The sequence below is a fragment of the Lissotriton helveticus genome, chromosome 8 (genome assembly GCF_964261635.1).
Source record: "Lissotriton helveticus chromosome 8, aLisHel1.1, whole genome shotgun sequence".
NCBI classification, from domain to species: Eukaryota; Metazoa; Chordata; class Amphibia; order Caudata; family Salamandridae; genus Lissotriton; species Lissotriton helveticus.
In genome coordinates, this window is record NC_136069.1 from 818872470 (window position 1) to 818899508 (window position 27039).

Sequence of the window (27039 nt, forward strand, 5' to 3'; positions counted from 1 at the left end):
GCCAGAGATGACTTCATTTGCAGTCACTTGAAAAGTAGGGATTCTCAAATAAATGGCAAGAGGTTGAAACAAATCCAAAGAAATGCATGGCATATCTATGAGTAGGTGTATGCATGTATCCATATATAAAGATAGATAGATAGATAGATAGATAGAGATATAGATAGATAGATAGATAGATAGATAGATAGATAGATAGATAGATAGATAGATAGATAGATAGATAGATAGATAGATAGATATAGGGAGAGAGAGAGCGTTAATATAAACAGAGACTTTATTTTCAATCAAGCGGTATTTTCTTTCCTTTAGGAGCAGAATGTTCTGATCATCAGCGCACCAGAATGTAGTGCTTGGTTGGCAAGCATCACATATTGTGATGTGTTAGCTAAGAGTTCCATGTCCTTCAGACTCATATATTCCTCTGTAGTTGTACCTTGGTGATTCCACAAAACATGGCATCATAATCAGCATTCTACTGCCACAGAGTGGACAGAGAAACCATTTAGAATTTCCCTGAAAAAGAAAAAAAGCATACTTAGGCAGAGCTTTGTGGACAGGAAGGACATTAGAGCAAGTGAGCAATAAGCACTGCTTTTGTTAATTTACATAGGCAGAACAGAGACTGCTGGGAAAAGCCTGAAATTAAAGGCACAGAAAATGCCTGCTTCTGGAGAGAACACTAAGAAGCATTGAAAGTTTTTCCTCTGACCCTGGCCACTCTTAAGAGGAATCCTATGATAGTCAGCAGGACCCACCCTAAAAAGGAAGGGACAGCCATTTGGACCCTTTCCACCTTTCCTTGATCGAGCCTGATTGAGCGCTGATTGAGCGGATAAGCACATAAGCACATGTACTTCTTATTTTGGGAAGGCATTGCTTAGCTTGTTACCAGCAGCTCAGTTATGTTATGATGTTAGAGGCTATGCAAGGAATGCTTTAGTCCTGCATTAGGCAGTTTTTATTGCTTCTCGCATTCAAGAGATAGATAATTAGCCAGAATCTGTGGCCCAGCTATTCACCTTGGCATTCCGATTTGCACAAAGGGAATAAGTATTTGAGAGAAAAGGCAAAATGTGTTTCTTATGTTGTTATGAACAGCTTTTTATTCTTTCTCTTTAGGCTCTAGCCAATGCAGAAATATATAAATAACTGCTGACTTCCTGTAAGACTTGTCCAATCCTGAGAAAAAATAAAAGGGGACACTTACAAATGATAGTGCTATCGTTTGAGAAAGGGTAAGTTGACACTGAATTTCCTGTGAATTCACAGACCAAGCATGAAAAAGACCCCAGCATGATCTTCATTGCGGGCTTAGAGCTGGTATTACCTTTTCAGAGGTGAGGGGCTTTCAACGGCTCGTTGGTCTAGGGGTATGATTCTCGCTTTGGGTGCGAGAGGTCCCGGGTTCAAATCCCGGACGAGCCCTTTCATTGGTGCTCTTTTGAAGTATGCATTTCAAAGCCAATATCAATTTTCTCTTTGCAGTAGTGGATGATTATTTGCTAGAGTCTCATACTTTTAACCTTGCCCTGCCTGAGCAAATAGGAAACATTTCTCTTTAAGCATTTTGCAAAAATGCTGAACTTGCAAGGCATATACAAGCGTTCAGATAGGGCTGTCGGGCAGGTTGCATGAAAGAAATCTAAAACCAGATGCCCTTGGAATAGTCTGTTTTGAGCAGTTTCATCACAGAAGAATCACCTGTAGGTATCTGTTTCTGTAGTGTAGTGGTTATCACGTTCGCCTCACACGCGAAAGGTCCCCGGTTCGAAACCGGGCAGAAACACTAGTTATATTGTCTTGGCTGCAATGTTGAGAGTTGCAGTTTTGCATGAAATTGTCCAGGCCCTGAAGGTGGGTTCATGCAGTGTCGTTCCAAGAAAGGGAATTCTCTTAAAAACAATAACATAATTGGCATGTGGATGTATCTGTTGATTCACAGACCTCACTTTCAAAAGAGCCCTGCATTCGGTTCAATGCTCAACCAGAACAAGCATTAACTTTGAGAATTGTTGGCACCAACAGGCCTCCTATTTTAGTGGAGTGTTTCTGGTTTTAAGTGCTGAGGCTTGGGCTCAATTCCTAGATGATCCTTCTCAAGGTGATGATACAAATGCATCGTCACCTTTTCGTTTAATGTCAGAATTGTTTATTTCCATTTGGTGGTGTATGAATGCTTTCGACAGTATGGGGATTTTTTCTAGCCTTGCATGAATAAAAGCATATCACTCCTCTTTATGTATTTTTCTAATACATTTATATTTGCATCTCCTCTCCTAGCATGCATTTTTGACTATCTTACAGGCTGTATATAATAAGTATCAATTCAGGGGCGCTTCTACTACTCAAATCACAACTGTTCTATCACGACATTGATAAGCAATCTGCATCTGCTTCTGTTGTGTATTGGTTATCATATTTACCTGACGTGTGAAAGTCCCATGTTTGACAGTGCACGTTAACAAAGAAACCAATGATTTTTATTAAAAGTTGTCTTGTGTTTTGGTTACCTTGCATCAGCCAAAACGTGCCAGAGATGACTTCATTTGCAGTCACTTGAAAAGTAGGGATTCTCAAATAAATGGCAAGAGGTTGAAACAAATCCAAAGAAATGCATGGCATATCTATGAGTAGGTGTATGCATGTATCCATATATAAAGATAGATAGATAGATAGATAGATAGAGATATAGATAGATAGATAGATAGATAGATAGATAGATAGATAGATAGATAGATAGATAGATAGATAGATAGATAGATAGATAGATAGATAGATAGATAGATAGATAGATAGATAGATAGATAGATAGATATAGGGAGAGAGAGAGCGTTAATATAAACAGAGACTTTATTTTCAATCAAGCGGTATTTTCTTTCCTTTAGGAGCAGAATGTTCTGATCATCAGCGCACCAGAATGTAGTGCTTGGTTGGCAAGCATCACATATTGTGATGTGTTAGCTAAGAGTTCCATGTCCTTCAGACTCATATATTCCTCTGTAGTTGTACCTTGGTGATTCCACAAAACATGGCATCATAATCAGCATTCTACTGCCACAGAGTGGACAGAGAAACCATTTAGAATTTCCCTGAAAAAGAAAAAAAGCATACTTAGGCAGAGCTTTGTGGACAGGAAGGACATTAGAGCAAGTGAGGAATAAGCACTGCTTTTGTTAATTTACATATGCAGAACAGAGACTGCTGGGAAAAGCCTGAAATTAAAGGCACAGAAAATGCCTGCTTCTGGAGAGAACACTAAGAAGCATTGAAAGTTTTTCCTCTGACCCTGGCCACTCTTAAGAGGAATCCTATGATAGTCAGCAGGACCCACCCTAAAAAGGAAGGGACAGCCATTTGGACCCTTTCCACCTTTCCTATATCTCGCCTGATCGAGCCTGATCGAGCGCTAATTGAGCGGATAAGCACATAAGCACATGTACTTCTCATTTTGGGAAGGCATTGCTTAGCTTGTTACCAGCAGCTCAGTTATGTTATGATGTTAGAGGCTATGCAAGGAATGCTTTAGTCCTGCATTAGGCAGTTTTTATTGCTTCTTGCATTCAAGAGATAGATAATTAGCCAGAATCTGTGGCCCAGCTATTCACCTTGGCATTCCGATTTGCACAAAGGGAATAAGTATTTGAGAGAAAAGGCAAAATGTGTTTCTTATGTTGTTATGAACAGCTTTTTATTCTTTCTCTTTAGGCTCTAGCCAATGCAGAAATATATAAATAACTGCTGACTTCCTGTAAGACTTGTCCAATGCTGAGAAAAAATAAAAGGGGACACTTACAAATGATAGTGCTATCGTTTGAGAAAGGGTAAGTTGACACTGAATTTCCTGTGAATTCACAGACCAAGCATGAAAAAGACCCCAGCATGATCTTCATTGCGGGCTTAGAGCTGGTATTACCTTTTCAGAGGTGAGGGTCTTTCAACGGCTCGTTGGTCTAGGGGTATGATTTTCGCTTTGGGTGCGAGAGGTCCCGGGTTCAAATTCCGGACGAGCCCTTTCATTGGTGCTCTTTTGAAGTATGCATTTCAAAGCCAATATCAATTTTCTCTTTGCAGTAGTGGATGATTATTTGCTAGAGTCTCATGCTTTTAACCTTGCCCTGCCTGAGCAAATAGGAAACATTTCTCTTTAAGCATTTTGCAAAAATGCTGAACTTGCAAGGCATATACAAGCGTTCAGATAGGGCTGTCGGGCAGGTTGCATGAAAGAAATCTAAAACCAGATGCCCTTGGAATAGTCTGTTTTGAGCAGTTTCATCACAGAAGAATCACCTGTAGGTATCTGTTTCTGTAGTGTAGTGGTTATCACGTTCGCCTCACACGCGAAAGGTCCCTGGTTCGAAACCAGGCAGAAACACTAGTTATATTGTCTTGGCTGCAATGTTGAGAGTTGCCGTTTTGCATGAAATTGTCCAGGCCCTGAAGATGGGTTCATGCAGTCTCGTTCCAAGAAAGTGAATTCTCTTAAAAACAATAACATAATTGGCATGTGGATGTATCTGTTGATTCACAAACCTCACTTTCAAAAGAGCCCTGCATTCGGTTCAATGCTCAACCAGAACAAGCATTAACTTTGAGAATTGTTGGCACCAACAGGCCTCCTATTTTAGTGGAGTGTTTCTGGTTTTAAGTGCTGAGGCTTGGGCTCAATTCCTAGATGATCCTTCTCAAGGTGATGATACAAATGCATCGTCACCTTTTCGTTTAATGTCAGAATTGTTTATTTCCATTTGGTGGTGTATGAATGCTTTCGACAGTATGGGGATTTTTTCTAGCCTTGCATGAATAAAAGCATATCACTCCTCTTTATGTATTTTTCTAATACATTTATATTTGCATCTCCTCTCCTAGCATGCATTTTTGACTATCTTACAGGCTGTATATAATAAGTATCAATTCAGGGGCGCTTCTACTACTCAAATCACAACTGTTCTATCACGACATTGATAAGCAATCTGCATCTGCTTCTGTTGTGTATTGGTTATCATATTTACCTGACGTGTGAAAGTCCCATGTTTGACAGTGCACGTTAACAAAGAAACCAATGATTTTTATTAAAAGTTGTCTTGTGTTTTGGTTACCTTGCATCAGCCAAAACGTGCCAGAGATGACTTCATTTGCAGTCACTTGAAAAGTAGGGATTCTCAAATAAATGGCAAGAGGTTGAAACAAATCCAAAGAAATGCATGGCATATCTATGAGTAGGTGTATGCATGTATCCATATATAAAGATAGATAGATAGATAGATAGATAGATAGAGATATAGATAGATAGATAGATAGATAGATAGATAGATAGATAGATAGATAGATAGATAGATAGATAGATAGATAGATAGATAGATAGATAGATAGATAGATAGATAGATAGATAGATAGATAGATAGATAGATAGATAGATAGATAGATAGATAGATAGATAGATATAGGGAGAGAGAGAGCGTTAATATAAACAGAGACTTTATTTTCAATCAAGCGGTATTTTCTTTCCTTTAGGAGCAGAATGTTCTGATCATCAGCGCACCAGAATGTAGTGCTTGGTTGGCAAGCATCACATATTGTGATGTGTTAGCTAAGAGTTCCATGTCCTTCAGACTCATATATTCCTCTGTAGTTGTACCTTGGTGATTCCACAAAACATGGCATCATAATCAGCATTCTACTGCCACAGAGTGGACAGAGAAACCATTTAGAATTTCCCTGAAAAAGAAAAAAAGCATACTTAGGCAGAGCTTTGTGGACAGGAAGGACATTAGAGCAAGTGAGCAATAAGCACTGCTTTTGTTAATTTACATAGGCAGAACAGAGACTGCTGGGAAAAGCCTGAAATTAAAGGCACAGAAAATGCCTGCTTCTGGAGAGAACACTAAGAAGCATTGAAAGTTTTTCCTCTGACCCTGGCCACTCTTAAGAGGAATCCTATGATAGTCAGCAGGACCCACCCTAAAAAGGAAGGGACAGCCATTTGGACCCTTTCCACCTTTCCTTGATCGAGCCTGATTGAGCGCTGATTGAGCGGATAAGCACATAAGCACATGTACTTCTTATTTTGGGAAGGCATTGCTTAGCTTGTTACCAGCAGCTCAGTTATGTTATGATGTTAGAGGCTATGCAAGGAATGCTTTAGTCCTGCATTAGGCAGTTTTTATTGCTTCTCGCATTCAAGAGCTAGATAATTAGCCAGAATCTGTGGCCCAGCTATTCACCTTGGCATTCCGATTTGCACAAAGGGAATAAGTATTTGAGAGAAAAGGCAAAATGTGTTTCTTATGTTGTTATGAACAGCTTTTTATTCTTTCTCTTTAGGCTCTAGCCAATGCAGAAATATATAAATAACTGCTGACTTCCTGTAAGACTTGTCCAATCCTGAGAAAAAATAAAAGGGGACACTTACAAATGATAGTGCTATCGTTTGAGAAAGGGTAAGTTGACACTGAATTTCCTGTGAATTCACAGACCAAGCATGAAAAAGACCCCAGCATGATCTTCATTGCGGGCTTAGAGCTGGTATTACCTTTTCAGAGGTGAGGGGCTTTCAACGGCTCGTTGGTCTAGGGGTATGATTCTCGCTTTGGGTGCGAGAGGTCCCGGGTTCAAATCCCGGACGAGCCCTTTCATTGGTGCTCTTTTGAAGTATGCATTTCAAAGCCAATATCAATTTTCTCTTTGCAGTAGTGGATGATTATTTGCTAGAGTCTCATACTTTTAACCTTGCCCTGCCTGAGCAAATAGGAAACATTTCTCTTTAAGCATTTTGCAAAAATGCTGAACTTGCAAGGCATATACAAGCGTTCAGATAGGGCTGTCGGGCAGGTTGCATGAAAGAAATCTAAAACCAGATGCCCTTGGAATAGTCTGTTTTGAGCAGTTTCATCACAGAAGAATCACCTGTAGGTATCTGTTTCTGTAGTGTAGTGGTTATCACGTTCGCCTCACACGCGAAAGGTCCCCGGTTCGAAACCGGGCAGAAACACTAGTTATATTGTCTTGGCTGCAATGTTGAGAGTTGCAGTTTTGCATGAAATTGTCCAGGCCCTGAAGGTGGGTTCATGCAGTGTCGTTCCAAGAAAGGGAATTCTCTTAAAAACAATAACATAATTGGCATGTGGATGTATCTGTTGATTCACAGACCTCACTTTCAAAAGAGCCCTGCATTCGGTTCAATGCTCAACCAGAACAAGCATTAACTTTGAGAATTGTTGGCACCAACAGGCCTCCTATTTTAGTGGAGTGTTTCTGGTTTTAAGTGCTGAGGCTTGGGCTCAATTCCTAGATGATCCTTCTCAAGGTGATGATACAAATGCATCGTCACCTTTTCGTTTAATGTCAGAATTGTTTATTTCCATTTGGTGGTGTATGAATGCTTTCGACAGTATGGGGATTTTTTCTAGCCTTGCATGAATAAATGCATATCACTCCTCTTTATGTATTTTTCTAATACATTTATATTTGCATCTCCTCTCCTAGCATGCATTTTTGACTATCTTACAGGCTGTATATAATAAGTATCAATTCAGGGGCGCTTCTACTACTCAAATCACAACTGTTCTATCACGACATTGATAAGCAATCTGCATCTGCTTCTGTTGTGTATTGGTTATCATATTTACCTGACGTGTGAAAGTCCCATGTTTGACAGTGCACGTTAACAAAGAAACCAATGATTTTTATTAAAAGTTGTCTTGTGTTTTGGTTACCTTGCATCAGCCAAAACGTGCCAGAGATGACTTCATTTGCAGTCACTTGAAAAGTAGGGATTCTCAAATAAATGGCAAGAGGTTGAAACAAATCCAAAGAAATGCATGGCATATCTATGAGTAGGTGTATGCATGTATCCATATATAAAGATAGATAGATAGATAGATAGATAGAGATATAGATAGATAGATAGATAGATAGATAGATAGATAGATAGATAGATAGATAGATAGATAGATAGATAGATAGATAGATAGATAGATAGATAGATATAGGGAGAGAGAGAGCGTTAATATAAACAGAGACTTTATTTTCAATCAAGCGGTATTTTCTTTCCTTTAGGAGCAGAATGTTCTGATCATCAGCGCACCAGAATGTAGTGCTTGGTTGGCAAGCATCACATATTGTGATGTGTTAGCTAAGAGTTCCATGTCCTTCAGACTCATATATTCCTCTGTAATTGTACCTTGGTGATTCCACAAAACATGGCATCATAATCAGCATTCTACTGCCACAGAGTGGACAGAGAAACCATTTAGAATTTCCCTGAAAAAGAAAAAAAGCATACTTAGGCAGAGCTTTGTGGACAGGAAGGACATTAGAGCAAGTGAGGAATAAGCACTGCTTTTGTTAATTTACATAGGCAGAACAGAGACTGCTGGGAAAAGCCTGAAATTAAAGGCACAGAAAATGCCTGCTTCTGGAGAGAACACTAAGAAGCATTGAAAGTTTTTCCTCTGACCCTGGCCACTCTTAAGAGGAATCCTATGATAGTCAGCAGGACCCACCCTAAAAAGGAAGGGACAGCCATTTGGACCCTTTCCACCTTTCCTTGATCGAGCCTGATCGAGCCTGATTGAGCGCTGATTGAGCGGATAAGCACATAAGCACATGTACTTCTCATTTTGGGAAGGCATTGCTTAGCTTGTTACCAGCAGCTCAGTTATGTTATGATGTTAGAGGCTATGCAAGGAATGCTTTAGTCCTGCATTAGGCAGTTTTTATTGCTTCTTGCATTCAAGAGATAGATAATTAGCCAGAATCTGTGGCCCAGCTATTCACCTTGGCATTCCGATTTGCACAAAGGGAATAAGTATTTGAGAGAAAAGGCAAAATGTGTTTCTTATGTTGTTATGAACAGCTTTTTATTCTTTCTCTTTAGGCTTTAGCCAATGCAGAAATATATAAATAACTGCTGACTTCCTGTAAGACTTGTCCAATGCTGAGAAAAAATAAAAGGGGACACTTACAAATGATAGTGCTATCGTTTGAGAAAGGGTAAGTTGACACTGAATTTCCTGTGAATTCACAGACCAAGCATGAAAAAGACCCCAGCATGATCTTCATTGCGGGCTTAGAGCTGGTATTACCTTTTCAGAGGTGAGGGTCTTTCAACGGCTCGTTGGTCTAGGGGTATGATTCTCGCTTTGGGTGCGAGAGGTCCCGGGTTCAAATCCCGGACGAGCCCTTTCATTGGTGCTCTTTTGAAGTATGCATTTCAAAGCCAATATCAATTTTCTCTTTGCAGTAGTGGATGATTATTTGCTAGAGTCTCATGCTTTTAACCTTGCCCTGCCTGAGCAAATAGGAAACATTTCTCTTTAAGCATTTTGCAAAAATGCTGAACTTGCAAGGCATATACAAGCGTTCAGATAGGGCTGTCGGGCAGGTTGCATGAAAGAAATCTAAAACCAGATGCCCTTGGAATAGTCTGTTTTGAGCAGTTTCATCACAGAAGAATCACCTGTAGGTATCTGTTTCTGTAGTGTAGTGGTTATCACGTTCGCCTCACACGCGAAAGGTCCCCGGTTCGAAACCGGGCAGAAACACTAGTTATATTGTCTTGGCTGCAATGTTGAGAGTTGCCGTTTTGCATGAAATTGTCCAGGCCCTGAAGATGGGTTCATGCAGTCTCGTTCCAAGAAAGTGAATTCTCTTAAAAACAATAACATAATTGGCATGTGGATGTATCTGTTGATTCACAAACCTCACTTTCAAAAGAGCCCTGCATTTGGTTCAATGCTCAACCAGAACAAGCATTAACTTTGAGAATTGTTGGCACCAACAGGCCTCCTATTTTAGTGGAGTGTTTCTGGTTTTAAGTGCTGAGGCTTGGGCTCAATTCCTAGATGATCCTTCTCAAGGTGATGATACAAATGCATCGTCACCTTTTCGTTTAATGTCAGAATTGTTTATTTCCATTTGGTGGTGTATGAATGCTTTCGACAGTATGGGGATTTTTTCTAGCCTTGCATGAATAAAAGCATATCACTCCTCTTTATGTATTTTTCTAATACATTTATATTTGCATCTCCTCTCCTAGCATGCATTTTTGACTATCTTACAGGCTGTATATAATAAGTATCAATTCAGGGGCGCTTCTACTACTCAAATCACAACTGTTCTATCACGACATTGATAAGCAATCTGCATCTGCTTCTGTTGTGTATTGGTTATCATATTTACCTGACGTGTGAAAGTCCCATGTTTGACAGTGCACGTTAAGAAAGAAACCAATGATTTTTATTAAAAGTTGTCTTGTGTTTTGGTTACCTTGCATCAGCCAAAACGTGCCAGAGATGACTTCATTTGCAGTCACTTTAAAAGTAGGGATTCTCAAATAAATGGCAAGAGGTTGAAACAAATCCAAAGAAATGCATGGCATATCTATGAGTAGGTGTATGCATGTATCCATATATAAAGATAGATAGATAGATAGATAGATAGATAGATAGATAGATAGATAGATAGATAGAGATATAGATAGATAGATAGATAGATAGATAGATAGATAGATAGATAGATAGATAGATAGATAGATAGATAGATAGATAGATAGATAGATAGATAGATAGATAGATAGATAGATAGATAGATAGATAGATAGATAGATAGATAGATAGATAGATAGATAGATAGATAGATAGATAGATAGATAGATAGATAGATATAGGGAGAGAGAGAGCGTTAATATAAACAGAGACTTTATTTTCAATCAAGCGGTATTTTCTTTCCTTTAGGAGCAGAATGTTCTGATCATCAGCGCACCAGAATGTAGTGCTTGGTTGGCAAGCATCACATATTGTGATGTGTTAGCTAAGAGTTCCATGTCCTTCAGACTCATATATTCCTCTGTAGTTGTACCTTGGTGATTCCACAAAACATGGCATCATAATCAGCATTCTACTGCCACAGAGTGGACAGAGAAACCATTTAGAATTTCCCTGAAAAAGAAAAAAAGCATACGTAGGCAGAGCTTTGTGGACAGGAAGGACATTAGAGCAAGTGAGGAATAAGCACTGCTTTTGTTAATTTACATAGGCAGAACAGAGACTGCTGGGAAAAGCCTGAAATTAAAGGCACAGAAAATGCCTGCTTCTGGAGAGAACACTAAGAAGCATTGAAAGTTTTTCCTCTGACCCTGGCCACTCTTAAGAGGAATCCTATGATAGTCAGCAGGACCCACCCTAAAAAGGAAGGGACAGCCATTTGGACCCTTTCCACCTTTCCTATATCTCGCCTGATCGAGCCTTATTGAGCGCTGATTGAGCAGATAAGCACATGTACTTCTCATTTTGGGAAGGCATTGCTTAGCTTGTTACCAGCAGCTCAGTTATGTTATGATGTTAGAGGCTATGCAAGGAATGCTTTAGTCCTGCATTAGGCAGTTTCTATTGCTTCTTGCATTCAAGAGATAGATAATTAGCCAGAATCTGTGGCCCAGCTATTCACCTTGGCATTCCGATTTGCACAAAGGGAATAAGTATTTGAGAGAAAAGGCAAAATGTGTTTCTTATGTTGTTATGAACAGCTTTTTATTCTTTCTCTTTAGGCTCTAGCCAATGCAGAAATATATAAATAACTGCTGACTTCCTGTAAGACTTGTCCAATGCTGAGAAAAAATAAAAGGGGACACTTACAAATGATAGTGCTATCGTTTGAGAAAGGGTAAGTTGACACTGAATTTCCTGTGAATTCACAGACCAAGCATGAAAAAGACCCCAGCATGATCTTCATTGCGGGCTTAGAGCTGGTATTACCTTTTCAGAGGTGAGGGTCTTTCAACGGCTCGTTGGTCTAGGGGTATGATTCTCGCTTTGGGTGCGAGAGGTCCCGGGTTCAAATCCCGGACGAGCCCTTTCATTGGTGCTCTTTTGAAGTATGCATTTCAAAGCCAATATCAATTTTCTCTTTGCAGTAGTGGATGATTATTTGCTAGAGTCTCATGCTTTTAACCTTGCCCTGCCTGAGCAAATAGGAAACATTTCTCTTTAAGCATTTTGCAAAAATGCTGAACTTGCAAGGCATATACAAGCGTTCAGATAGGGCTGTCGGGCAGGTTGCATGAAAGAAATCTAAAACCAGATGCCCTTGGAATAGTCTGTTTTGAGCAGTTTCATCACAGAAGAATCACCTGTAGGTATCTGTTTCTGTAGTGTAGTGGTTATCACGTTCGCCTCACACGCGAAAGGTCCCCGGTTCGAAACCGGGCAGAAACACTAGTTATATTGTCTTGGCTGCAATGTTGAGAGTTGCCGTTTTGCATGAAATTGTCCAGGCCCTGAAGGTGGGTTCATGCAGTCTCGTTCCAAGAAAGTGAATTCTCTTAAAAACAATAACATAATTGGCATGTGGATGTATCTGTTGATTCACAGACCTCACTTTCAAAAGAGCCCTGCATTCGGTTCAATGCTCAACCAGAACAAGCATTAACTTTGAGAATTGTTGGCACCAACAGGCCTCCTATTTTAGTGGAGTGTTTTTGGTTTTAAGTGCTGAGGCTTGGGCTCAATTCCTAGATGATCCTTCTCAAGGTGATGATACAAATGCATCGTCACCTTTTCGTTTAATGTCAGAATTGTTTATTTCCATTTGGTGGTGTATGAATGCTTTCGACAGTATGGGGATTTTTTCTAGCCTTGCATGAATAAAAGCATATCACTCCTCTTTATGTATTTTTCTAATACATTTATATTTGCATCTCCTCTCCTAGCATGCATTTTTGACTATCTTACAGGCTGTATATAATAAGTATCAATTCAGGGGCGCTTCTACTACTCAAATCACAACTGTTCTATCACGACATTGATAAGCAATCTGCATCTGCTTCTGTTGTGTATTGGTTATCATATTTACCTGACGTGTGAAAGTCCCATGTTTGACAGTGCACGTTAACAAAGAAACCAATGATTTTTATTAAAAGTTGTCTTGTGTTTTGGTTACCTTGCATCAGCCAAAACGTGCCAGAGATGACTTCATTTGCAGTCACTTGAAAAGTAGGGATTCTCAAATAAATGGCAAGAGGTTGAAACAAATCCAAAGAAATGCATGGCATATCTATGAGTAGGTGTATGCATGTATCCATATATAAAGATAGATAGATAGATAGATAGATAGAGATATAGATAGATAAATAGATAGATAGATAGATAGATAGATAGATAGATAGATAGATAGATAGATAGATAGATAGATAGATAGATAGATAGATAGATAGATAGATAGATAGATAGATAGATATAGGGAGAGAGAGAGCGTTAATATAAACAGAGACTTTATTTTCAATCAAGCGGTATTTTCTTTCCTTTAGGAGCAGAATGTTCTGATCATCAGCGCACCAGAATGTAGTGCTTGGTTGGCAAGCATCACATATTGTGATGTGTTAGCTAAGAGTTCCATGTCCTTCAGACTCATATATTCCTCTGTAGTTGTACCTTGGTGATTCCACAAAACATGGCATCATTATCAGCATTCTACTGCCACAGAGTGGACAGAGAAACCATTTAGAATTTCCCTGAAAAAGAAAAAAAGCATACTTAGGCAGAGCTTTGTGGACAGGAAGGACATTAGAGCAAGTGAGGAATAAGCACTGCTTTTGTTAATTTACATATGCAGAACAGAGACTGCTGGGAAAAGCCTGAAATTAAAGGCACAGAAAATGCCTGCTTCTGGAGAGAACACTAAGAAGCATTGAAAGTTTTTCCTCTGACCCTGGCCACTCTTAAGAGGAATCCTATGATAGTCAGCAGGACCCACCCTAAAAAGGAAGGGACAGCCATTTGGACCCTTTCCACCTTTCCTATATCGAGCCTGATCGAGCGCTAATTGAGCGGATAAGCACATAAGCACATGTACTTCTCATTTTGGGAAGGCATTGCTTAGCTTGTTACCAGCAGCTCAGTTATGTTATGATGTTAGAGGCTATGCAAGGAATGCTTTAGTCCTGCATTAGGCAGTTTTTATTGCTTCTTGCATTCAAGAGATAGATAATTAGCCAGAATCTGTGGCCCAGCTATTCACCTTGGCATTCCGATTTGCACAAAGGGAATAAGTATTTGAGAGAAAAGGCAAAATGTGTTTCTTATGTTGTTATGAACAGCTTTTTATTCTTTCTCTTTAGGCTCTAGCCAATGCAGAAATATATAAATAACTGCTGACTTCCTGTAAGACTTGTCCAATGCTGAGAAAAAATAAAAGGGGACACTTACAAATGATAGTGCTATCGTTTGAGAAAGGGTAAGTTGACACTGAATTTCCTGTGAATTCACAGACCAAGCATGAAAAAGACCCCAGCATGATCTTCATTGCGGGCTTAGAGCTGGTATTACCTTTTCAGAGGTGAGGGTCTTTCAACGGCTCGTTGGTCTAGGGGTATGATTTTGCTTTGGGTGCGAGAGGTCCCGGGTTCAAATCCCGGACGAGCCCTTTCATTGGTGCTCTTTTGAAGTATGCATTTCAAAGCCAATATCAATTTTCTCTTTGCAGTAGTGGATGATTATTTGCTAGAGTCTCATGCTTTTAACCTTGCCCTGCCTGAGCAAATAGGAAACATTTCTCTTTAAGCATTTTGCAAAAATGCTGAACTTGCAAGGCATATACAAGCGTTCAGATAGGGCTGTCGGGCAGGTTGCATGAAAGAAATCTAAAACCAGATGCCCTTGGAATAGTCTGTTTTGAGCAGTTTCATCACAGAAGAATCACCTGTAGGTATCTGTTTCTGTAGTGTAGTGGTTATCACGTTCGCCTCACACGCGAAAGGTCCCCGGTTCGAAACCGGGCAGAAACACTAGTTATATTGTCTTGGCTGCAATGTTGAGAGTTGCCGTTTTACATGAAATTGTCCAGGCCCTGAAGATGGGTTCATGCAGTCTCGTTCCAAGAAAGTGAATTCTCTTAAAAACAATAACATAATTGGCATGTGGATGTATCTGTTGATTCACAGACCTCACTTTCAAAAGAGCCCTGCATTCGGTTCAATGCTCAACCAGAACAAGCATTAACTTTGAGAATTGTTGGCACCAACAGGCCTCCTATTTTAGTGGAGTGTTTCTGGTTTTAAGTGCTGAGGCTTGGGCTCAATTCCTAGATGATCCTTCTCAAGGTGATGATACAAATGCATCGTCACCTTTTCGTTTAATGTCAGAATTGTTTATTTCCATTTGGTGGTGTATGAATGCTTTCGACAGTATGGGGATTTTTTCTAGCCTTGCATGAATAAAAGCATATCACTCCTCTTTATGTATTTTTCTAATACATTTATATTTGCATCTCCTCTCCTAGCATGCATTTTTGACTATCTTACAGGCTGTATATAATAAGTATCAATTCAGGGGCGCTTCTACTACTCAAATCACAACTGTTCTATCACGACATTGATAAGCAATCTGCATCTGCTTCTGTTGTGTATTGGTTATCATATTTACCTGACGTGTGAAAGTCCCATGTTTGACAGTGCACGTTAACAAAGAAACCAATGATTTTTATTAAAAGTTGTCTTGTGTTTTGGTTACCTTGCATCAGCCAAAACGTGCCAGAGATGACTTCATTTGCAGTCACTTGAAAAGTAGGGATTCTCAAATAAATGGCAAGAGGTTGAAACAAATCCAAAGAAATGCATGGCATATCTATGAGTAGGTGTATGCATGTATCCATATATAAAGATAGATAGATAGATAGATAGATAGATAGAGATATAGATAGATAGATAGATAGATAGATAGATAGATAGATAGATAGATAGATAGATAGATAGATAGATAGATAGATAGATAGATAGATAGATAGATAGATAGATAGATAGATAGATAGATAGATAGATAGATAGATAGATAGATAGATAGATAGATAGATAGATAGATAGATAGATAGATAGATAGATATAGGGAGAGAGAGAGCGTTAATATAAACAGAGACTTTATTTTCAATCAAGCGGTATTTTCTTTCCTTTAGGAGCAGAATGTTCTGATCATCAGAGCACCAGAATGTAGTGCTTGGTTGGCAAGCATCACATATTGTGATGTGTTAGCTAAGAGTTCCATGTCCTTCAGACTCATATATTCCTCTGTAATTGTACCTTGGTGATTCCACAAAACATGGCATCATAATCAGCATTCTACTGCCACAGAGTGGACAGAGAAACCATTTAGAATTTCCCTGAAAAAGAAAAAAAGCATACTTAGGCAGAGCTTTGTGGACAGGAAGGACATTAGAGCAAGTGAGGAATAAGCACTGCTTTTGTTAATTTACATAGGCAGAACAGAGACTGCTGGGAAAAGCCTGAAATTAAAGGCACAGAAAATGCCTGCTTCTGGAGAGAACACTAAGAAGCATTGAAAGTTTTTCCTCTGACCCTGGCCACTCTTAAGAGGAATCCTATGATAGTCAGCAGGACCCACCCTAAAAAGGAAGGGACAGCCATTTGGACCCTTTCCACCTTTCCTTGATCGAGCCTGATCGAGCCTGATTGAGCGCTGATTGAGCGGATAAGCACATAAGCACATGTACTTCTCATTTTGGGAAGGCATTGCTTAGCTTGTTACCAGCAGCTCAGTTATGTTATGATGTTAGAGGCTATGCAAGGAATGCTTTAGTCCTGCATTAGGCAGTTTTTATTGCTTCTTGCATTCAAGAGATAGATAATTAGCCAGAATCTGTGGCCCAGCTATTCACCTTGGCATTCCGATTTGCACAAAGGGAATAAGTATTTGAGAGAAAAGGCAAAATGTGTTTCTTATGTTGTTATGAACAGCTTTTTATTCTTTCTCTTTAGGCTTTAGCCAATGCAGAAATATATAAATAACTGCTGACTTCCTGTAAGACTTGTCCAATGCTGAGAAAAAATAAAAGGGGACACTTACAAATGATAGTGCTATCGTTTGAGAAAGGGTAAGTTGACACTGAATTTCCTGTGAATTCACAGACCAAGCATGAAAAAGACCCCAGCATGATCTTCATTGCGGGCTTAGAGCTGGTATTACCTTTTCAGAGGTGAGGGTCTTTCAACGGCTTGTTGGTCTAGGGGTATGATTCTCGCTTTGGGTGCGAGAGGTCCCGGGTTCAAATCCCGGACGAGCCCTTTCATTGGTGCTCTTTTGAAGTATGCATTTCAAAGCCAATATCAATTTTCTCTTTGCAGTAGTGGATGATTATTTGCTAGAGTCTCATGCTTTTAACCTTGCCCTGCCTGAGCAAATAGGAAACATTTCTCTTTAAGCATTTTGCAAAAATGCTGAACTTGCAAGGCATATACAAGCGTTCAGATAGGGCTGTCGGGCAGGTTGCATGAAAGAAATCTAAAACCAGATGCCCTTGGAATAGTCTGTTTTGAGCAGTTTCATCACAGAAGAATCACCTGTAGGTATCTGTTTCTGTAGTGTAGTGGTTATCACGTTCGCCTCACACGCGAAAGGTCCCCGGTTCGAAACCGGGCAGAAACACTAGTTATATTGTCTTGGCTGCAATGTTGAGAGTTGCCGTTTTGCATGAAATTGTCCAGGCCCTGAAGATGGGTTCATGCAGTCTCGTTCCAAGAAAGTGAATTCTCTTAAAAACAATAACATAATTGGCATGTGGATGTATCTGTTGATTCACAAACCTCACTTTCAAAAGAGCCCTGCATTTGGTTCAATGCTCAACCAGAACAAGCATTAACTTTGAGAATTGTTGGCACCAACAGGCCTCCTATTTTAGTGGAGTGTTTCTGGTTTTAAGTGCTGAGGCTTGGGCTCAATTCCTAGATGATCCTTCTCAAGGTGATGATACAAATGCATCGTCACCTTTTCGTTTAATGTCAGAATTGTTTATTTCCATTTGGTGGTGTATGAATGCTTTCGACAGTATGGGGATTTTTTCTAGCCTTGCATGAATAAAAGCATATCACTCCTCTTTATGTATTTTTCTAATACATTTATATTTGCATCTCCTCTCCTAGCATGCATTTTTGACTATCTTACAGGCTGTATATAATAAGTATCAATTCAGGGGCGCTTCTACTACTCAAATCACAACTGTTCTATCACGACATTGATAAGCAATCTGCATCTGCTTCTGTTGTGTATTGGTTATCATATTTACCTGACGTGTGAAAGTCCCATGTTTGACAGTGCACGTTAACAAAGAAACCAATGATTTTTATTAAAAGTTGTCTTGTGTTTTGGTTACCTTGCATCAGCCAAAACGTGCCAGAGATGACTTCATTTGCAGTCACTTTAAAAGTAGGGATTCTCAAATAAATGGCAAGAGGTTGAAACAAATCCAAAGAAATGCATGGCATATCTATGAGTAGGTGTATGCATGTATCCATATATAAAGATAGATAGATAGATAGATAGATAGATAGATAGAGATATAGATAGATAGATAGATAGATAGATAGATATATAGATAGATAGATAGATAGATAGATAGATAGATAGATAGATAGATAGATAGATAGATAGATAGATAGATAGATAGATAGATAGATAGATAGATAGATAGATAGATAGATAGATAGATAGATAGATAGATAGATAGATAGATAGATAGATAGATAGATAGATAGATAGATAGATAGATAGATAGATAGATAGATATAGGGAGAGAGAGAGCGTTAATATAAACAGAGACTTTATTTTCAATCAAGCGGTATTTTCTTTCCTTTAGGAGCAGAATGTTCTGATCATCAGCGCACCAGAATGTAGTGCTTGGTTGGCAAGCATCACATATTGTGATGTGTTAGCTAAGAGTTCCATGTCCTTCAGACTCATATATTCCTCTGTAGTTGTACCTTGGTGATTCCACAAAACATGGCATCATAATCAGCATTCTACTGCCACAGAGTGGACAGAGAAACCATTTAGAATTTCCCTGAAAAAGAAAAAAAGCATACGTAGGCAGAGCTTTGTGGACAGGAAGGACATTAGAGCAAGTGAGGAATAAGCACTGCTTTTGTTAATTTACATAGGCAGAACAGAGACTGCTGGGAAAAGCCTGAAATTAAAGGCACAGAAAATGCCTGCTTCTGGAGAGAACACTAAGAAGCATTGAAAGTTTTTCCTCTGACCCTGGCCACTCTTAAGAGGAATCCTATGATAGTCAGCAGGACCCACCCTAAAAAGGAAGGGACAGCCATTTGGACCCTTTCCACCTTTCCTATATCTCGCCTGATCGAGCCTTATTGAGCGCTGATTGAGCAGATAAGCACATGTACTTCTCATTTTGGGAAGGCATTGCTTAGCTTGTTACCAGCAGCTCAGTTATGTTATGATGTTAGAGGCTATGCAAGGAATGCTTTAGTCCTGCATTAGGCAGTTTTTATTGCTTCTTGCATTCAAGAGATAGATAATTAGCCAGAATCTGTGGCCCAGCTATTCACCTTGGCATTCCGATTTGCACAAAGGGAATAAGTATTTGAGAGAAAAGGCAAAATGTGTTTCTTATGTTGTTATGAACAGCTTTTTATTCTTTCTCTTTAGGCTCTAGCCAATGCAGAAATATATAAATAACTGCTGACTTCCTGTAAGACTTGTCCAATGCTGAGAAAAAATAAAAGGGGACACTTACAAATGATAGTGCTATCGTTTGAGAAAGGGTAAGTTGACACTGAATTTCCTGTGAATTCACAGACCAAGCATGAAAAAGACCCCAGCATGATCTTCATTGCGGGCTTAGAGCTGGTATTACCTTTTCAGAGGTGAGGGTCTTTCAACGGCTCGTTGGTCTAGGGGTATGATTCTCGCTTTGGGTGCGAGAGGTCCCGGGTTCAAATCCCGGACGAGCCCTTTCATTGGTGCTCTTTTGAAGTATGCATTTCAAAGCCAATATCAATTTTCTCTTTGCAGTAGTGGATGATTATTTGCTAGAGTCTCATGCTTTTAACCTTGCCCTGCCTGAGCAAATAGGAAACATTTCTCTTTAAGCATTTTGCAAAAATGCTGAACTTGCAAGGCATATACAAGCGTTCAGATAGGGCTGTCGGGCAGGTTGCATGAAAGAAATCTAAAACCAGATGCCCTTGGAATAGTCTGTTTTGAGCAGTTTCATCACAGAAGAATCACCTGTAGGTATCTGTTTCTGTAGTGTAGTGGTTATCACGTTCGCCTCACACGCGAAAGGTCCCCGGTTCGAAACCGGGCAGAAACACTAGTTATATTGTCTTGGCTGCAATGTTGAGAGTTGCCGTTTTGCATGAAATTGTCCAGGCCCTGAAGGTGGGTTCATGCAGTCTCGTTCCAAGAAAGTGAATTCTCTTAAAAACAATAACATAATTGGCATGTGGATGTATCTGTTGATTCACAGACCTCACTTTCAAAAGAGCCCTGCATTCGGTTCAATGCTCAACCAGAACAAGCATTAACTTTGAGAATTGTTGGCACCAACAGGCCTCCTATTTTAGTGGAGTGTTTTTGGTTTTAAGTGCTGAGGCTTGGGCTCAATTCCTAGATGATCCTTCTCAAGGTGATGATACAAATGCATCGTCACCTTTTCGTTTAATGTCAGAATTGTTTATTTCCATTTGGTGGTGTATGAATGCTTTCGACAGTATGGGGATTTTTTCTAGCCTTGCATGAATAAAAGCATATCACTCCTCTTTATGTATTTTTCTAATACATTTATATTTGCATCTCCTCTCCTAGCATGCATTTTTGACTATCTTACAGGCTGTATATAATAAGTATCAATTCAGGGGCGCTTCTACTACTCAAATCACAACTGTTCTATCACGACATTGATAAGCAATCTGCATCTGCTTCTGTTGTGTATTGGTTATCATATTTACCTGACGTGTGAAAGTCCCATGTTTGACAGTGCACGTTAACAAAGAAACCAATGATTTTTATTAAAAGTTGTCTTGTGTTTTGGTTACCTTGCATCAGCCAAAACGTGCCAGAGATGACTTCATTTGCAGTCACTTGAAAAGTAGGGATTCTCAAATAAATGGCAAGAGGTTGAAACAAATCCAAAGAAATGCATGGCATATCTATGAGTAGGTGTATGCATGTATCCATATATAAAGATAGATAGATAGATAGATAGATAGATAGAGATATAGATAGATAGATAGATAGATAGATAGAGAGATAGATAGATAGATAGATAGATAGATAGATAGATAGATAGATAGATAGATAGATAGATAGATAGATAGATAGATAGATAGATATAGGGAGAGAGAGAGCGTTAATATAAACAGAGACTTTATTTTCAATCAAGCGGTATTTTCTTTCCTTTAGGAGCAGAATGTTCTGATCATCAGCGCACCAGAATGTAGTGCTTGGTTGGCAAGCATCACATATTGTGATGTGTTAGCTAAGAGTTCCATGTCCTTCAGACTCATATATTCCTCTGTAGTTGTACCTTGGTGATTCCACAAAACATGGCATCATAATCAGCATTCTACTGCCACAGAGTGGACAGAGAAACCATTTAGAATTTCCCTGAAAAAGAAAAAAAGCATACTTAGGCAGAGCTTTGTGGACAGGAAGGACATTAGAGCAAGTGAGGAATAAGCACTGCTTTTGTTAATTTACATATGCAGAACAGAGACTGCTGGGAAAAGCCTGAAATTAAAGGCACAGAAAATGCCTGCTTCTGGAGAGAACACTAAGAAGCATTGAAAGTTTTTCCTCTGACCCTGGCCACTCTTAAGAGGAATCCTATGATAGTCAGCAGGACCCACCCTAAAAAGGAAGGGACAGCCATTTGGACCCTTTCCACCTTTCCTATATCTCGCCTGATCGAGCCTGATCGAGCGCTAATTGAGCGGATAAGCACATAAGCACATGTACTTCTCATTTTGGGAAGGCATTGCTTAGCTTGTTACCAGCAGCTCAGTTATGTTATGATGTTAGAGGCTATGCAAGGAATGCTTTAGTCCTGCATTAGGCAGTTTTTATTGCTTCTTGCATTCAAGAGATAGATAATTAGCCAGAATCTGTGGCCCAGCTATTCACCTTGGCATTCCGATTTGCACAAAGGGAATAAGTATTTGAGAGAAAAGGCAAAATGTGTTTCTTATGTTGTTATGAACAGCTTTTTATTCTTTCTCTTTAGGCTCTAGCCAATGCAGAAATATATAAATAACTGCTGACTTCCTGTAAGACTTGTCCAATGCTGAGAAAAAATAAAAGGGGACACTTACAAATGATAGTGCTATCGTTTGAGAAAGGGTAAGTTGACACTGAATTTCCTGTGAATTCACAGACCAAGCATGAAAAAGACCCCAGCATGATCTTCATTGCGGGCTTAGAGCTGGTATTACCTTTTCAGAGGTGAGGGTCTTTCAACGGCTCGTTGGTCTAGGGGTATGATTTTCGCTTTGGGTGCGAGAGGTCCCGGGTTCAAATCCCGGACGAGCCCTTTCATTGGTGCTCTTTTGAAGTATGCATTTCAAAGCCAATATCAATTTTCTCTTTGCAGTAGTGGATGATTATTTGCTAGAGTCTCATGCTTTTAACCTTGCCCTGCCTGAGCAAATAGGAAACATTTCTCTTTAAGCATTTTGCAAAAATGCTGAACTTGCAAGGCATATACAAGCGTTCAGATAGGGCTGTCGGGCAGGTTGCATGAAAGAAATCTAAAACCAGATGCCCTTGGAATAGTCTGTTTTGAGCAGTTTCATCACAGAAGAATCACCTGTAGGTATCTGTTTCTGTAGTGTAGTGGTTATCACGTTCGCCTCACACGCGAAAGGTCCCCGGTTCGAAACCGGGCAGAAACACTAGTTATATTGTCTTGGCTGCAATGTTGAGAGTTGCCGTTTTACATGAAATTGTCCAGGCCCTGAAGATGGGTTCATGCAGTCTCGTTCCAAGAAAGTGAATTCTCTTAAAAACAATAACATAATTGGCATGTGGATGTATCTGTTGATTCACAGACCTCACTTTCAAAAGAGCCCTGCATTCGGTTCAATGCTCAACCAGAACAAGCATTAACTTTGAGAATTGTTGGCACCAACAGGCCTCCTATTTTAGTGGAGTGTTTCTGGTTTTAAGTGCTGAGGCTTGGGCTCAATTCCTAGATGATCCTTCTCAAGGTGATGATACAAATGCATCGTCACCTTTTCGTTTAATGTCAGAATTGTTTATTTCCATTTGGTGGTGTATGAATGCTTTCGACAGTATGGGGATTTTTTCTAGCCTTGCATGAATAAAAGCATATCACTCCTCTTTATGTATTTTTCTAATACATTTATATTTGCATCTCCTCTCCTAGCATGCATTTTTGACTATCTTACAGGCTGTATATAATAAGTATCAATTCAGGGGCGCTTCTACTACTCAAATCACAACTGTTCTATCACGACATTGATAAGCAATCTGCATCTGCTTCTGTTGTGTATTGGTTATCATATTTACCTGACGTGTGAAAGTCCCATGTTTGACAGTGCACGTTAACAAAGAAACCAATGATTTTTATTAAAAGTTGTCTTGTGTTTTGGTTACCTTGCATCAGCCAAAACGTGCCAGAGATGACTTCATTTGCAGTCACTTGAAAAGTAGGGATTCTCAAATAAATGGCAAGAGGTTGAAACAAATCCAAAGAAATGCATGGCATATCTATGAGTAGGTGTATGCATGTATCCATATATAAAGATAGATAGATAGATAGATAGATAGAGATATAGATAGATAGATAGATAGATAGATAGATAGATAGATAGATAGATAGATAGATAGATAGATAGATAGATAGATAGATAGATAGATAGATAGATAGATAGATAGATAGATAGATAGATAGATAGATAGATAGATATAGGGAGAGAGAGAGCGTTAATATAAACAGAGACTTTATTTTCAATCAAGCGGTATTTTCTTTCCTTTAGGAGCAGAATGTTCTGATCATCAGAGCACCAGAATGTAGTGCTTGGTTGGCAAGCATCACATATTGTGATGTGTTAGCTAAGAGTTCCATGTCCTTCAGACTCATATATTCCTCTGTAATTGTACCTTGGTGATTCCACAAAACATGGCATCATAATCAGCATTCTACTGCCACAGAGTGGACAGAGAAACCATTTAGAATTTCCCTGAAAAAGAAAAAAAGCATACTTAGGCAGAGCTTTGTGGACAGGAAGGACATTAGAGCAAGTGAGGAATAAGCACTGCTTTTGTTAATTTACATAGGCAGAACAGAGACTGCTGGGAAAAGCCTGAAATTAAAGGCACAGAAAATGCCTGCTTCTGGAGAGAACACTAAGAAGCATTGAAAGTTTTTCCTCTGACCCTGGCCACTCTTAAGAGGAATCCTATGATAGTCAGCAGGACCCACCCTAAAAAGGAAGGGACAGCCATTTGGACCCTTTCCACCTTTCCTTGATCGAGCCTGATCGAGCCTGATTGAGCGCTGATTGAGCGGATAAGCACATAAGCACATGTACTTCTCATTTTGGGAAGGCATTGCTTAGCTTGTTACCAGCAGCTCAGTTATGTTATGATGTTAGAGGCTATGCAAGGAATGCTTTAGTCCTGCATTAGGCAGTTTTTATTGCTTCTTGCATTCAAGAGATAGATAATTAGCCAGAATCTGTGGCCCAGCTATTCACCTTGGCATTCCGATTTGCACAAAGGGAATAAGTATTTGAGAGAAAAGGCAAAATGTGTTTCTTATGTTGTTATGAACAGCTTTTTATTCTTTCTCTTTAGGCTTTAGCCAATGCAGAAATATATAAATAACTGCTGACTTCCTGTAAGACTTGTCCAATGCTGAGAAAAAATAAAAGGGGACACTTACAAATGATAGTGCTATCGTTTGAGAAAGGGTAAGTTGACACTGAATTTCCTGTGAATTCACAGACCAAGCATGAAAAAGACCCCAGCATGATCTTCATTGCGGGCTTAGAGCTGGTATTACCTTTTCAGAGGTGAGGGTCTTTCAACGGCTCGTTGGTCTAGGGGTATGATTCTCGCTTTGGGTGCGAGAGGTCCCGGGTTCAAATCCCGGACGAGCCCTTTCATTGGTGCTCTTTTGAAGTATGCATTTCAAAGCCAATATCAATTTTCTCTTTGCAGTAGTGGATGATTATTTGCTAGAGTCTCATGCTTTTAACCTTGCCCTGACTGAGCAAATAGGAAACATTTCTCTTTAAGCATTTTGCAAAAATGCTGAACTTGCAAGGCATATACAAGCGTTCAGATAGGGCTGTCGGGCAGGTTGCATGAAAGAAATCTAATGCTGAACTTGCAAGGCATATACAAGCGTTCAGATAGGGCTGTCGGGCAGGTTGCATGAAAGAAATCTAAAACCAGATGCCCTTGGAATAGTCTGTTTTGAGCAGTTTCATCACAGAAGAATCACCTGTAGGTATCTGTTTCTGTAGTGTAGTGGTTATCACGTTCGCCTCACACGCGAAAGGTCCCCGGTTCGAAACCGGGCAGAAACACTAGTTATATTGTCTTGGCTGCAATGTTGAGAGTTGCCGTTTTGCATGAAATTGTCCAGGCCCTGAAGATGGGTTCATGCAGTCTCGTTCCAAGAAAGTGAATTCTCTTAAAAACAATAACATAATTGGCATGTGGATGTATCTGTTGATTCACAAACCTCACTTTCAAAAGAGCCCTGCATTTGGTTCAATGCTCAACCAGAACAAGCATTAACTTTGAGAATTGTTGGCACCAACAGGCCTCCTATTTTAGTGGAGTGTTTCTGGTTTTAAGTGCTGAGGCTTGGGCTCAATTCCTAGATGATCCTTCTCAAGGTGATGATACAAATGCATCGTCACCTTTTCGTTTAATGTCAGAATTGTTTATTTCCATTTGGTGGTGTATGAATGCTTTCGACAGTATGGGGATTTTTTCTAGCCTTGCATGAATAAAAGCATATCACTCCTCTTTATGTATTTTTCTAATACATTTATATTTGCATCTCCTCTCCTAGCATGCATTTTTGACTATCTTACAGGCTGTTTATAATAAGTATCAATTCAGGGGCGCTTCTACTACTCAAATCACAACTGTTCTATCACGACATTGATAAGCAATCTGCATCTGCTTCTGTTGTGTATTGGTTATCATATTTACCTGACGTGTGAAAGTCCCATGTTTGACAGTGCACGTTAACAAAGAAACCAATGATTTTTATTAAAAGTTGTCTTGTGTTTTGGTTACCTTGCATCAGCCAAAACGTGCCAGAGATGACTTCATTTGCAGTCACTTTAAAAGTAGGGATTCTCAAATAAATGGCAAGAGGTTGAAACAAATCCAAAGAAATGCATGGCATATCTATGAGTAGGTGTATGCATGTATCCATATATAAAGATAGATAGATAGATAGATAGATAGATAGATAGAGATATAGATAGATAGATAGATAGATAGATAGATATATAGATAGATAGATAGATAGATAGATAGATAGATAGATAGATAGATAGATAGATAGATAGATAGATAGATAGATAGATAGATAGATAGATAGATAGATAGATAGATAGATAGACAGATAGATAGATAGATAGATATAGGGAGAGAGAGAGCGTTAATATAAACAGAGACTTTATTTTCAATCAAGCGGTATTTTCTTTCCTTTAGGAGCAGAATGTTCTGATCATCAGCGCACCAGAATGTAGTGCTTGGTTGGCAAGCATCACATATTGTGATGTGTTAGCTAAGAGTTCCATGTCCTTCAGACTCATATATTCCTCTGTAGTTGTACCTTGGTGATTCCACAAAACATGGCATCATAATCAGCATTCTACTGCCACAGAGTGGACAGAGAAACCATTTAGAATTTCCCTGAAAAAGAAAAAAAGCATACGTAGGCAGAGCTTTGTGGACAGGAAGGACATTAGAGCAAGTGAGGAATAAGCACTGCTTTTGTTAATTTACATAGGCAGAACAGAGACTGCTGGGAAAAGCCTGAAATTAAAGGCACAGAAAATGCCTGCTTCTGGAGAGAACACTAAGAAGCATTGAAAGTTTTTCCTCTGACCCTGGCCACTCTTAAGAGGAATCCTATGATAGTCAGCAGGACCCACCCTAAAAAGGAAGGGACAGCCATTTGGACCCTTTCCACCTTTCCTATATCTCGCCTGATCGAGCCTTATTGAGCGCTGATTGAGCA

At 39.4% G+C, this 27039-nt stretch overlaps 19 non-coding genes across 19 annotated transcripts; all 19 read left to right on the top strand.

Moving 5' to 3' along the window:
* The first annotated feature begins 1356 nt into the window (after positions 1 to 1356).
* TRNAP-UGG (transfer RNA proline (anticodon UGG)) lies at positions 1357 to 1428 on the top strand. Its single transcript has one exon. It is a non-coding gene; the product is annotated as a tRNA-Pro (tRNA).
* Positions 1429 to 1716: 288 nt separating this feature from the next.
* TRNAV-CAC (transfer RNA valine (anticodon CAC)) lies at positions 1717 to 1789 on the top strand. The gene has a single exon. It is a non-coding gene; the product is annotated as a tRNA-Val (tRNA).
* Positions 1790 to 3942: 2153 nt separating this feature from the next.
* TRNAP-UGG (transfer RNA proline (anticodon UGG)) lies at positions 3943 to 4014 on the top strand. The gene has a single exon. It is a non-coding gene; the product is annotated as a tRNA-Pro (tRNA).
* Positions 4015 to 4302: 288 nt separating this feature from the next.
* TRNAV-CAC (transfer RNA valine (anticodon CAC)) lies at positions 4303 to 4375 on the top strand. The gene has a single exon. It is a non-coding gene; the product is annotated as a tRNA-Val (tRNA).
* A 2183-nt stretch (positions 4376 to 6558) lies between these two features.
* TRNAP-UGG (transfer RNA proline (anticodon UGG)) lies at positions 6559 to 6630 on the top strand. The gene has a single exon. It is a non-coding gene; the product is annotated as a tRNA-Pro (tRNA).
* A 288-nt stretch (positions 6631 to 6918) lies between these two features.
* On the top strand, positions 6919 to 6991 carry TRNAV-CAC (transfer RNA valine (anticodon CAC)). The gene has a single exon. It is a non-coding gene; the product is annotated as a tRNA-Val (tRNA).
* Positions 6992 to 9112: 2121 nt separating this feature from the next.
* Positions 9113 to 9184, top strand: TRNAP-UGG (transfer RNA proline (anticodon UGG)). Its single transcript has one exon. It is a non-coding gene; the product is annotated as a tRNA-Pro (tRNA).
* Positions 9185 to 9472: 288 nt separating this feature from the next.
* TRNAV-CAC (transfer RNA valine (anticodon CAC)) lies at positions 9473 to 9545 on the top strand. Its single transcript has one exon. It is a non-coding gene; the product is annotated as a tRNA-Val (tRNA).
* A 2237-nt stretch (positions 9546 to 11782) lies between these two features.
* TRNAP-UGG (transfer RNA proline (anticodon UGG)) lies at positions 11783 to 11854 on the top strand. The gene has a single exon. It is a non-coding gene; the product is annotated as a tRNA-Pro (tRNA).
* Positions 11855 to 12142: 288 nt separating this feature from the next.
* TRNAV-CAC (transfer RNA valine (anticodon CAC)) lies at positions 12143 to 12215 on the top strand. The gene has a single exon. It is a non-coding gene; the product is annotated as a tRNA-Val (tRNA).
* Positions 12216 to 14709: 2494 nt separating this feature from the next.
* Positions 14710 to 14782, top strand: TRNAV-CAC (transfer RNA valine (anticodon CAC)). Its single transcript has one exon. It is a non-coding gene; the product is annotated as a tRNA-Val (tRNA).
* A 2217-nt stretch (positions 14783 to 16999) lies between these two features.
* TRNAP-UGG (transfer RNA proline (anticodon UGG)) lies at positions 17000 to 17071 on the top strand. Its single transcript has one exon. It is a non-coding gene; the product is annotated as a tRNA-Pro (tRNA).
* A 288-nt stretch (positions 17072 to 17359) lies between these two features.
* Positions 17360 to 17432, top strand: TRNAV-CAC (transfer RNA valine (anticodon CAC)). The gene has a single exon. It is a non-coding gene; the product is annotated as a tRNA-Val (tRNA).
* Positions 17433 to 19685: 2253 nt separating this feature from the next.
* On the top strand, positions 19686 to 19757 carry TRNAP-UGG (transfer RNA proline (anticodon UGG)). Its single transcript has one exon. It is a non-coding gene; the product is annotated as a tRNA-Pro (tRNA).
* Positions 19758 to 20045: 288 nt separating this feature from the next.
* TRNAV-CAC (transfer RNA valine (anticodon CAC)) lies at positions 20046 to 20118 on the top strand. Its single transcript has one exon. It is a non-coding gene; the product is annotated as a tRNA-Val (tRNA).
* Positions 20119 to 22263: 2145 nt separating this feature from the next.
* Positions 22264 to 22335, top strand: TRNAP-UGG (transfer RNA proline (anticodon UGG)). Its single transcript has one exon. It is a non-coding gene; the product is annotated as a tRNA-Pro (tRNA).
* A 288-nt stretch (positions 22336 to 22623) lies between these two features.
* On the top strand, positions 22624 to 22696 carry TRNAV-CAC (transfer RNA valine (anticodon CAC)). The gene has a single exon. It is a non-coding gene; the product is annotated as a tRNA-Val (tRNA).
* Positions 22697 to 24857: 2161 nt separating this feature from the next.
* TRNAP-UGG (transfer RNA proline (anticodon UGG)) lies at positions 24858 to 24929 on the top strand. The gene has a single exon. It is a non-coding gene; the product is annotated as a tRNA-Pro (tRNA).
* Positions 24930 to 25287: 358 nt separating this feature from the next.
* Positions 25288 to 25360, top strand: TRNAV-CAC (transfer RNA valine (anticodon CAC)). The gene has a single exon. It is a non-coding gene; the product is annotated as a tRNA-Val (tRNA).
* Positions 25361 to 27039: the final 1679 nt, after the last annotated feature.